The 11,573-nt window shown below is 50.1% G+C and overlaps 1 protein-coding gene across 4 annotated transcripts in view; it reads right to left on the bottom strand.

Annotated features, from left to right (window-relative positions):
• The window catches only part of EEF2KMT (eukaryotic elongation factor 2 lysine methyltransferase), a 203,547-nt gene extending 193,334 nt beyond the window's left edge, over positions 1-10,213 (bottom strand). For 3 of the 4 annotated variants that reach the window (XM_063934239.1, XM_063934241.1, XM_063934238.1), the window contains exon 1: positions 9,789-10,213. The gene's annotated coding sequence lies outside the window, so the exon portion shown is untranslated. The remainder of the gene's footprint in view (positions 1-9,788) is intronic. The other variant, XM_063934240.1, reaches the window with a different exon arrangement.
• Positions 10,214-11,573: the final 1,360 nt, after the last annotated feature.

The raw sequence follows: 11,573 nt of genomic DNA on the forward strand, positions 1-11,573 counted from the left end.
CAGGGCCCTGACAACATCTAGCAACTTGGAGTCCTCCAAGTCCCTAGTAGGTGCAAGGCACCACAATAAGCTGGTTCAGGTGAAACACTGACACCACCTTAGGGAGAGAACTGGGGACGAGTCCGCAGCTCTGCCCTGTCCGAATGGACAAACAGATATGGGCTTTTTTGAGAAAAAACCACCAATTTGACACTCGCCTGGTCCAGGCCAGGGCCAAGAGCATGGTCACTTTTCATGTGAGATGCTTCAAATCCACAGATTTGACTGGTTTTAAACCAATGTGATTTGAGGAATCCCAGAACTACGTTGAGATCCCACAGTGCCACTGGAGGCACAAAAGGGGGTTGTATATGCAATACTCCCTTGACAAACTTCTGGACTTCAGGAACTGAAGCCAATTCTTTCTGGAAGAAAATCGACAGGGCCGAAATTTGAACCTTAATGGACCCCAATTTGAGGCCCATAGACACTCCTGTTTGCAGGAAATGCAGGAAACGACCGAGTTGAAATTTCTTTGTGGGGCCTTCCTGGCCTCACACCACGCAACATATTTTCGCCACATGTGGTGATAATGTTGTGCGGTCACCTCCTTTCTGGCTTTGACCAGGGTAGGAATGACCTCTTCCGGAATGCCTTTTTCCCTTAGGATCCGGCGTTCCACCACCATGCCGACAAACGCAGCTGCGGTAAGTCTTGGAACAGACATGGTACTTGCTGAAGCAAGTCCCTTCTTAGCGGCAGAGGCCATAAGACCTCTGTAAGCATCTCTTGAAGTTCCGGGTACCAAGTCCTTCTTGGCCAATCCGGAGCCATGAGTATAGTTCTTACTCCTCTACGTCTTATAATTCTCAGCACCTTAGGTATGAGAAGCAGAGGAGGGAACACATACACCGACTGGTACACCCACGGTGTTACCAGAACGTCCACAGCTATTGCCTGAGGGTCTCTTGACCTGGCGCAATACCTGTCCCGTTTTTTGTTCAGACGGGACGCCATCATGTCCACCTTTGGTATTTCCCAACGGTTTACAATCATGTGGAAAAAACTTCCCGATGAAGTTTCCACTCTCCCGGGTGGAGGTCGTGCCTGCTGAGGAAGTCTGCTTCCCAGTTTCCATTCCCGGGATGAAACACTGCTGACAGTGCTATCACATGATTTTCCGCCCAGCGAAAAGTCCTTGCAGTTTTTGCCATTGCCCTCCTGCTTCTTGTGTCGCCCTGTCTGTTTACGTGGGCGACTGCCGTGATGTTTTTCCCACTGGATCAATACCGGCTGACCTTGAAGCAGAGGTCTTGCTAAGCTTAGAGCATTATAAATTTACCCTTAGCTCCAGTATATTTATGTGGAGAAAAGTCTCCAGACTTGATCACACTCCCTGGAAATTTTTTCCTTGTGTGACTGCTCCCCAGCCTCTCGGGCTGGGCTCCGTGGTCACCAGCATCCAATCCTGAATGCCGAATCTGCGGCCCTCTAGAAGATGAGCACTCTATAACCACCACAGGAGAGACACCCTTGTCCTTGGATATAGGGTTATCCGCTGATGCATCTGAAGATGCGATCCGGACCATTTGTCCAGCAGATCCCACTGAAAAGTTCTTGTGTGAAATCTGCCGAATGGAATTGCTTCGTAGGAAGCCACCATTTTTACCAGGACCCTTGTGCAATGATGCACTGTTTTTAGGAGGTTCCTGACTAGCTCGGATAACTCCCTGGCTTTCTCTTCCGGGAGAAACACCTTTTTCTGGACTGTGTCCAGAATCATCCCTAGGCACAGCAGACGTGTCGTCGGGATCAGCTGCGATTTTGGAATATTTAGAATCCACCCGTGCTGTTGTAGCAGTATCCGAGATAGTGCTACTCCGACCTCCAACTGTTCCCTGGACTATGCCCTTATCAGGAGATCGTCCAAGTAAGGGATAATTAAGACGCCTTTTCTTCGAAGAAGAATCATCATTTCGGCCATTACCTTGGTAAAGACCCGGGGTGCCGTGGACAATCCAAACGGCAGCGTCTGAAACTGATAGTGACAGTTCTGCACCACGAACCTGAGGTACCCTTAGTGAGAAGGGCAAATTTGGGACATAGAGGTAAGCATCCCTGATGTCCCGGGACACTATATAGTCCCCTTCTTCCTGGTTCGTTATCACTGCTCTGAGTGACTCCATCTTGATTTGAACCTTTGTAAGTGTTCAAAAATTTTTTAGAATAAGTCTCACCTAGCCTTCTGGCTTCAGTACCACAATATAGTGTGGAATAATACCCCTTTTCTTGTAGTAGGAGGGGTAATTTAATTATCACCTGCTGGGAATACAGCTTGTGAATTTTTTCCCATACTGCCTCCTTGTCGGAGGGAGACCTTGGTAAAGCAGACTTCAGGAGCCTGCGAAGGGGAAACGTCTCGACATTCCAATCTGTACCCCTGGGATACTACTTGTAGGATCCAGGGGTCCTGTACAGTCTCAGCGCCATGCTGAGAACTTGTCAGAAGCGGTGGAACGCTTCTGTTCCTGGGAATGGGCTGCCTGCTGCAGTCTTCTTCCCTTTCCTCTATCCCTGGGCAGATATGATCTTATAGGGACGAAAGGACTGAGGCTGAAAAGACGGTGTCTTTTTCTGCAGAGATGTGACTTAGGGTAAAAACGGTGGATTTTCCAGCAGTTGCCGTGGCCACCAGGTCCGATGGACCGACCCCAAATAACTCCTCTTCCTTTATACGGCAATACACCTTTGTGCCGTTTGGAATCTGCATCACCTGACCACTGTCGTGTCCATAACATCTTCTGGCAGATATGGACATCGCATTTACTCTTGATGCCAGAGTGCAAATATCCCTCTGTGCATCTCGCATATATAGAAATGCATCCTTTAAATGCTCTATAGTCAATAAAATACTGTCCCCGTCAAGGGTATCAATATTTTTAGTCAGGGAATCCGACCAAGCCACCCCAGCTCTGCACATCCAGGCTGAGGCGATCGCTGGTCGCAGTATAACACCAGTATGTGTGTATATACTTTTTATGATATTTTCCAGCCTCCTGTCAGCTGGTCCTTGAGGACGGCCCTATCTATAGACGGTACCGCCACTTGTTTTGATAAGCGTGTGAGCGCCTTATCCACCCTAAGGGGTGTTTCCCAACGCGCCCTAACTTCTGGCGGGAAAGGGTATACCGCCCATAATTTTCTATCGGGGGGAACCCACGCATCATCACACACTTTATTTAATTTATCTGATTCAGGAAAAACTACGGTAGTTTTTTCACATCCCACATAATACCCTCTTTTGTGGTACTTGTAGTATCAGAAATATGTAACACCTCCTTCATTGCCTTTAACGTGTGGCCCTAATAAGGAATACGTTTGTTTATTCACCGTCGACACTGGATTCAGTGTCCCTGTCTGTGTCTGTGTCGACCGACTAAAGTAAACGGGCGTTTTAAAACCCCTGACGGTGTTTTTGAGACGTCTGGACCGGTACTAATTGTTTGTCGGCCGTCTCATGTCGTCAACCGACCTTGCAGCGTGTTGACATTATCACGTAATTCCCTAAATAAGCCATCCATTCCGGTGTCGACTCCCTAGAGAGTGACATCACCATTACAGGCAATTGCTCCGCCTCCTCACCAACATCGTCCTCATACATGTCGACACACACGTACCGACACACAGCACACACACAGGGAATGCTCTGATAGAGGACAGGACCCACTAGCCCTTTGGAGAGACAGAGGGAGAGTTTGCCAGCACACACCAAAAACGCTATAATTATATAGGGACAACCTTATATAAGTGTTTTCCCTTATAGCATCTTTTTTATATATTTCTAACGCCAAATTAGTGCCCCCCCTCTCTGTTTTAACCCTGTTTCTCTAGTGCAGTGCAGGGGAGAGCCTGGGAGCCTTCCCTCCAGCCTTTCTGTGAGGGAAAATGGCGCTGTGTGCTGAGGAGATAGGCCCCGCCCCTTTTTTGGCGGCCTCGTCTCCCGCTCTTAACGGATTCTGGCAGGGGTTAAATATCTCCATATAGCCTCCGGAGGCTATATGTGAGGTATTTTTAGCCAAAATAGGTTTTCATTTGCCTCCCAGGGCGCCCCCCTCCCAGCGCCCTGCACCCTCAGTGACTGCCGTGTGAAGTGTGCTGAGAGGAAAATGGCGCACAGCTGCAGTGCTGTGCGCTACCTTTAGAAGACTGAGGAGTCTTCTGCCGCCGATTCTGGACCTCTTCTTACTTCAGCATCTGCAAGGGGGCCGGCGGCAAGGCTCCGGTGACCATCCAGGCTGTACCTGTGATCGTCCCTCTGGAGCTGATGTCCAGTAGCCAAGAAGCCAATCCATCCTGCACGCAGGTGAGTTCACTTCTTCTCCCCTAAGTCCCTCGTTGCAGTGATCCTGTTGCCAGCAGGACTCACTGTAAAATAAAAAACCTAAGCTAAACTTTTCTAAGCAGCTCTTTAGGAGAGCCACCTAGATTGCACCCTTCTCGGCCGGGCACAAAAATCTAACTAAGGCTTGGAGGAGGGTCATGGGGGGAGGAGCCAGTACACACCACCTGATCGTAAAGCTTTACTTTTTGTGCCCTGTCTCCTGCGGAGCCGCTAATCCCCATGGTCCTTTCAGGAACCCCAGCATCCACTAGGACGATAGAGAAATAAGCGGGCTAGAGGCTCATCCTTTCTGCCGAGGGGCAGAGGAAGGGGGAAAAAGCTGCAGCACACAGCTAGTTCCCAGGAGCAGAAGTCCTCCCCTGTGTCCGGTAAGTCCACAGCATGACGCTGGGGCTGTTCAGGCGGAATCGGGAACGGTGGGGGCACGTCTCAGGTTTTTCAGCACACAGTGGGCTCTCTCACAGGTGGATCCCTGGGTCCTTCAAGTGGTATCTCAGGGGTACAGGCTGGAATTCGAGACGTCTCCCCCCCCCGCCGTTTCCTAAAATCTGCCTTGCCGGCAACTCCCTCTGCCAGGGAGGCAGTGTTGGTGGCTATTCAAAAACTGTATTCACAGAAATTGATTGTCAAGGTACCCCTCCTTTAGCAAGGAAAGGGTTACTACTCCACAATGTTTGTGGTACCGAAACCGGACGGTTCGGTGAGACCCATCTTAAATTTAAAAGCCTTGAACACTTATATCAAAAGGTTCAAGTTCAAGATGGAATCGCTCAGGGCGGTTATTGCGAGCCTGGAGGAGGGGGATTACATGGTATCCCTGGACATCAAGGATGCGTACCTGCATGTCCCCATTTACCCTCCGCACCAGGAGTACCTCAGATTTGTGGTACAGGACTGTCACTATCAGTTCCAGACGCTGCCGTTTCGGTTATCCACGGCACCGAGGGTCTTTACCAAGGTAATGGCCGAAATGATGATACTCCTTCGCAAGAAGGGAGTTTTAATTATCCCGTACTTGGACGATCTCCTGATAAAGGCGAGGTCCAAAGAACAGTTGATAGTGGGGTTGGCACTTTCTCAGGAAGTGCTACAACCGCACGGCTGGATTCTAAACATTCCAAAGTCACAGCTAGTCCCGACGACACGTCTTCTGTTCCTGGGAATGATTCTGGACACAGACCAGAAAAAAGTGTTTCTTCCACTGGAAAAAGCCGAGGAATTGTCATCTCTGGTCAGAGACATCCTAAAACCAGGAAAAGTGTCGGTACATCAATACACACGAGTCCTGGGAAAAATGGTAGCTTCGTACGAAGCAATTCCATTCGGAAGGTTCCACGCAAGGACGTTCCAGTGGGACCTGTTGGACAAATGGTCCGGGTCCCATCTCCAGATGCAACAGCGGATAACCCTATCGGCCAGAACCAGGGTGTCGCTGCTGTGGTGGTTGCAGAGGGCTCATCTACTAGAGGGCCGCAGATTCGGAATACAGGACTGGGTCCTGGTGACCACGGATGCCAGCCTTCGGGGCTGGGGGGCTGTCACAAAGGGAAGAAATTTCCAAGGACTGTGGTCAGATCAGGAGATTTCTCTTCACATAAATATCCTGGAGCTAAGGGCCATTTACAATGCCCTAAGCCAGGCAAGACCCCTGCTTCAAAACCAGCCGGTACTGATCCAGTCAGACAACATTACGGCGGTCGCCCATGTAAACAGACAGGGCGGCACGAGAAGCAGGATGGCAGAAGTCTTCCAAATGCTGGTCAACCGGTGGGAAAAACCACAGGTAGACATGATGGCGTCCCGCCTCAACAAGAAGTTGACAAGATATTGCGCCCGGTCAAGAGACCCTCAGGCGATAGCGGTGGACGCTCTAGTGACACCATGGGTGTATCAGTCGGTTTATGTGTTTCCTCCTCTACCTCTCATACCCAAGGTACTGAGAATAATAAGAAGGCGAGGAGTGAAAACCATACTCGTGGTTCCGGATTGGCCAAGAAGAGCTTGGTACCCGGAACTTAAAGAGATGCTTACAGAGGACCCTTGGCCTCTGCCGCTCAGACAAGACCTGCTGCAGCAGGGACCCTGTCTGTTCCAAGACTTACCGCGGCTGCGTTTGACGGCATGGCGGTTGAACACCGGATCCTGAAGGAAAAGGGTATTCCGGAGGAAGTCATCCCTACCCTGATCAAAGCCAGGAAGGATGTAACCGCAAGACATTATCACCGCATTTGGCGAAGATATGTTGCTTGGTGTGAGGCCATGAAGGCCCCGACGGAGGAATTTCACCTGGGTCGATTCCTGCACTTCCTGCAAGCAGGGGTGACGTTGGGCCTCAAATTGGGGTCCATAAAGGTCCAGATTTCGGCTCTGTCGATTTTCTTCCAAAAAGAACTGGCTTCACTGCTTGAAGTTCAGACTTTTGTAAAAGGAGTACTGCATATTCAGCCTCCTTTTGTGCCCCCAGTGGCACCTTGGGATCTCAATGTGGGTTTGGCATTCCTGAAATCACATTGGTTCGAACCACTTAAGACTGTGGATTTAAAATATCTCACGTGGAAAGTGGTCATGCTGTTGGCCCTGGCGTCGGCCAGGCGGGTTTCAGAATTGGCGGCTTTGTCTTGAAAAAGCCCTTATCTGATTTTCCATATGGATAGGGCAGAATTGAGGACTCGTCCTCGGTTTCTCCCAAAGGTGGTCTCAGCTTTTCACTTGAACCAACCTATTGTGGTGCCTGCGGCTACTAGGGACTTGGAGGATTCCAAGTTGCTGGACGTAGTCAGGGCCCTAAAAATTTATATTTCCAGGACGGCTGGAGTCAGAAAGACTGACTCACTGTTTATCCTGTATGCACCCACCAAGCTGGGTGCTCCTGCTTCTAAGCAGTCTATTGCGCGCTGGATTTGTAGCACTATTCAGCTGGCGCATTCTGCGGTGGGACTACCGCAGCCTAAATCTGTAAAAGCCCATTCCACAAGGAAGGGGGCTCATCTTGGGCGGCTGCCCGAGGGGTCTCGGCTTTACAACTTTGCCGAGCAGCTACTTGGTCGGGGGCAAACACGTTTGCAAAATTCTACAAATTTGATACCCTGGCTGAGGAGGACCTGGAATTCTCTCATTCGGTGCTGCAGAGTCATCCGCACTCTCCCGCCCGTTTGGGAGCTTTGGTATAATCCCCATGGTCCTTACGGAGTCCCCAGCATCCACTAGGACGTCAGAGAAAATAAGAATTTACTCACCGGTAATTCTATTTCTCGTAGTCCGTAGTGGATGCTGGGCGCCCATCCCAAGTGCGGATTGTCTGCAATACCTGTACATAGTTATTGTTACAAAAATCGGGTTTTGTTGTGAGCCATCTCTTCAGAGGCTCCATTTGTTATCATACTGTTAACCGGGGTTCCTATCACGTGTTATATGGTGTGATTGGTGTGGCTGGTATGAGTCTTACCCGGGATTCAAAAATCCTTCCTTATTGTGTCAGCTCTTCCGGGCACAGTTCCTGAGGCTTGGAGGAGGGTCATAGGGGGAGGAGCCAGTGCACACCAGATAGTCCTAAATCTTTCTTTAGATGTGCCCAGTCTCCTGCGGAGCCGTCTATTCCCCATGGTCCTTACGGAGTCCCCAGCATCCACTACGGACTACGAGAAATAGAATTACCGGTGAGTAAATTCTTATTTTCTTCTTAATACTCACCCGGCTTCTATCTTCCGGCTATGTGAGGAGGACGGCGGCGCGGCTCCGGGACGAACGGCGAGGGTAAGACCTGCGTTCCGACCCTCTGGAGCTAATGGTGTCCAGTAGCCTAAGAAGCAGAGCCTATCATTTAAGTAGGTCTGCTTCTCTCCCCTCAGTCCCACGATGCAGGGAGCCTGTTGCCAGCAGCGCTCCCTGAAAATGAAAAACCTAACAAAAGTCTTTTTCAGAGAAACTCAGGAGAGCTCCCCTGCAGTGCACCCAGTCTCCTCTGGGCATAGGATCTAACTGAGGTCTGGAGGAGGGGCATAGAGGGAGGAGCCAGTGCACACCCATTCTAAAGTCTTTAGAGTGCTCATGTCTCCTGCGGAGCCCGTCTATACCCCGTGGTCCTTACGGAGTCTCCAGCATCCTCTAGGACGTAAGAGAAAATAGGGGAACTGCCTAATGTGTAAAGAAGGGAGAGCGCACGCCATATTGTGTGAAGAAGGGGGACTGCCTGCATATTGTGTAAGAAAGGGGGACTGCCTGCCATAATGTGTAAAAAATAGGGACTGCCTGCCATAATGTGTAAAAAAGGGGGACTGCCTGCCATAATGTGTAAAAAATAGGGACTGCCTGCCATAATGTGTAAAAAAGGGGGACTGCCTGCCATAATGTGTCAAAAAGGGGGAATCTGCATGCCGTAATGTGTAAAAAGGGGGACTCTGCCTGCCGTAATGTGTAAAAGGGAGCTATGCCTGCCGTAATTTGTAAAAGGGGGCTCTGCCTGCCTAATGTGTAAAAGGGGGCTCTGCCAGCCGTGCCGTGTAAAAGGGGGCTCTGCCAGCCGTAATGTGTAAAAGGGAGCTCTGTGGTCCCGCCCCCTCCCCATGAAGCCACGCCCCTATATTTTTGACGTGCGCACTGGCTCTTATTTGTATATTGGGGGGGATGCTGTTTCTTACACACAGCGCTAAAATGTCTAGTTATGGCACTGGCAGATATTGTATGGATATGGCTAAAACCAAGTTGGGGAAAGGACCTCTGACATCACCAGGGGAAGGAGCAAGCTACGAACAAGGCACCCGAAATGTACCCTTGCAGGCTCACCATGGGGTTACTAAAAGGAGTAGTCGGTGGCGTGGATAGTGAAAGTTCTATCCCGCCGGACTAGCTCCAGAGGTCCTTTAGATTACTTGATTCTAGCATCTACCGCTACGGTATGGGGATATCTGCAGCTGTCTTTCCTTCATATATTGTGGAGATACTACATGCGGGTATCTCTCTCCTCCTCCTCCTCCTCCTCCCCCCCATCCTCCCTCCAAATAAAATGGTGGAATCTTTGAGTTAGTGCAATTTAAATTCCCCATAGGGTTGCATACAAGAGAACCACAGACCTGGGGTGAGATGGGTGACATCACTGCGTTTCCGCATTGTTTCCCTCATCGCTGATTGGATCAACCCCCTAAATATTGCTACAGCTAAAACTGTGACTTATTTATTTCAGGAACTTTGTAACGATTATGGGAATAAAAGACCCTTATATTTAAAATCTCAGTTGTTATTGAAAATCTGGGAGAAAGCAGATGGTCGTTTTCCCTGCTGTGGGACTAGGTGTCCCAGCATGACTTGCCAGACAGAGGCTAGCAGGGCATGCCGAGCGATACAGCGGTGGCCCCCAGGTTATCTCACCCTGGCCTAGAGATCCATACTGTACCTTCCAGCAGTGACCCACCTTACACAGCACACAGCCATTACAGCGGTACTGCCCACATGTGACAATCACAGAACAGCAGCTTCGGGAGACCGTGTGCCGCACGCCGCTCCGCCTTCCTCTTGAAAAACAACCAATAAGAGTTGCTGTCTCTGCTGCTTACACCGTCACAGAATAAAAGAAGAGTTGCAGTTGGCTAAGGCTTTGATGATATCACTCATTAGACGTGTGTAAGGTTGTGGCTAAGCTTATATACAGCTGCAGCATGGCTGGGTCGGGACTCGGGATGCCCGGCTTCCGCTGCTGCCTCGAAGTTTATGCCTAGAGACGAGTCAGGAACCGTCCGGTAATAGTGAGAGTGAGAATAGGACCTGTGTGCGTGGCCGCTGCGGGGGAGTCAGTGTCACGTGCGAAGAACTTCCCGTTCCCGGGCCGTTTTCTAACGTTCTATCATGTTTTCTAGTGCTGGTTATGTGATACACTTACCTTTATTGGCACCTGCTATAGGATACTTGCCATCTGACCCTAACTAAAAGGGACTAGTGTACAATTTTGACCATCATGACATTTGTGCTTCACTGCCCCTTCACCTATTTTTGCTTACAATTTTCTACTAAGTTGATACATTTATTTAGGGTGTGACTAATGCTGGTACACACTGGCGTATTTATCTGCTGTTCAGTTAAATGGCTGCTATGTCATGGGCACGTCGACGGGTGTGTACCAGCGATATGTCACATACAAAACTGTAAAATAACAAAATAGAAAACAATCACAGCCACCAGAATATCAAAGCTACAGAAGTATCCCAAAAACAACATCTACATGACCCCTCATCCAATATAACCTACCCCAACTTAGGTATACTTGGATCCATAAATACCCCATCCACCCCCTACACCAGGGGTGGGCAACCAGTCAGAGGCAAAGAGCCAGAAAAGATCCGTAGTAAAGGGCAAGAACCACTATCATGCGCGCGCACACAAAAATGGGGACGTGGCCTGGTTTTCACAAAGCCACACCCCATTTTTGTTGCGCACCTTTCGATATGACATTTGTAGGAGTATGACCTTGTGTCATAACCCCGTTTTCAGTCATGTTGTACAGTGCCACATACATATAATGCCCCAGTACAGTGCCACATACATATAAAAATGCCAAAAAATGGGTGCCTCTACAGTGCCAGATACATATACCCCCCCCTCCACAGTGCCAGATACACATATGTCCACACAGTGCCAGATAAATATATGCCCCCAGTGCCAGATACACATGTACACACAGTGGCAGCTATGCCCCCAGTGCCAGATACGCATGTCCTTACAGTGCCAGATATGCTCCCAGTGCACATGCCCCCACAGTGCCAGATATGCCCCCAGTGCAGATACACATGTCCTTACAGTGCCAGATATGCCCCCAGTGCCAGCTATACATGTCTTTACAGTGCCAGATATACCCCCAGTGCAGATACACATGCCCCCACAGTGCCAGATATGCCCCCAGTGCAGATACACATGACCCCACAGTGCCAGCTATGCCCCCAGTGCAGATCCACATGCCCTCACAGTGCCAGCTATGCCCCCAGTGCAGATCCTCATGCCCTCACAGTGCCAGCTATGCCCCCGGTGCAGATACACATGCCCCCCAGTGCAGATCCACATGCCCCCCCAGTGCATATCCACATGCCCCCACAGTGCCAGCTATGCCCCCAGTGCAGATCCACATGCCCCCACAGTGCCAGCTATTCCCCCAGTGCAGCTCCTCCACATGCCCCCACAGTGCCAGCTATGCCCCCGGTGCAGATAC

Source organism: Pseudophryne corroboree, chromosome 7 (assembly GCF_028390025.1).
Source record: "Pseudophryne corroboree isolate aPseCor3 chromosome 7, aPseCor3.hap2, whole genome shotgun sequence".
Taxonomy (NCBI): domain Eukaryota; kingdom Metazoa; phylum Chordata; class Amphibia; order Anura; family Myobatrachidae; genus Pseudophryne; species Pseudophryne corroboree.